Source organism: Diaphorina citri, unplaced genomic scaffold (genome assembly GCF_000475195.1).
Source record: "Diaphorina citri unplaced genomic scaffold, Diaci psyllid genome assembly version 1.1 scaffold28438, whole genome shotgun sequence".
NCBI lineage: Eukaryota > Metazoa > Arthropoda > Insecta > Hemiptera > Psyllidae > Diaphorina > Diaphorina citri.
The window spans coordinates 1-708 of NW_007405776.1; the positions used below are offsets into that span (position 1 = coordinate 1).

The following is a 708-nucleotide window of genomic DNA, read 5'->3' on the forward strand; positions in this document are numbered from 1 at the left end:
AATCCATTAAATTTAAAATAATTATTTAAATTATTTTATTTCCTTTATAATTAAATAATTAATCATTAGTTTAGAGTGTTTAATGTGTTCCGGAACTTACAGGAAATCTCGGTAATGATTCAATAAAAGGTAAGTTTAAAATGAGTATAGTTCCACCTTTACTACCCCTATCTGGGCTCTAGTGTAAAAACACACCTTCCTCTTTTGCCCAAAATGACCAAAAGCTGTCAAATAATTAAAAACGAACAAATATGTAAGCATGAATGTTTGTCACATATGTTCTTTTGTTGTCAATACACTTTGATAAACTTTAAGACACGTACCCCAGATTTGAACCATCAACCTTCAGGTCTAAAGTCCACTGTGCTGAGCACTGCATCACCAGGTTGGTTTCAAATATCTGAACTTAACTTGGGCTTTTTTGACTAACCAACACTTTGTTAAACTTTTCAGTTTTGGATGCTGAATGTAAAAACCAATATAATGAGAGCAAATTATCCATCGAATCAGTCAAAAATCAATAAGGGAATCAATATGAAGCTTCTATAGGTAGCACTCGGATACCTAACCCAGTGACAAAACAAATCTGACTCATTCCAAAGCTATCAGTCTCATAACATGAAAATGGTTGAGACAGTTGGTGTCGGTTATGGAAGATGTGGAACATTGGAAACATATGTGCGAGGACAATGGTACAAAGTGTTTGTA

At 33.6% G+C, this 708-nt stretch overlaps 1 long non-coding RNA gene across 1 annotated transcript; it reads left to right on the forward strand.

Annotated features, from left to right (window-relative positions):
* On the forward strand, nt 1–576 carry LOC113473395. Its single transcript, XR_003395375.1, has 2 exons — nt 1–129; nt 454–576. It is a non-coding gene; the product is annotated as an uncharacterized LOC113473395 (long non-coding RNA).
* Nucleotides 577–708: the final 132 nt, after the last annotated feature.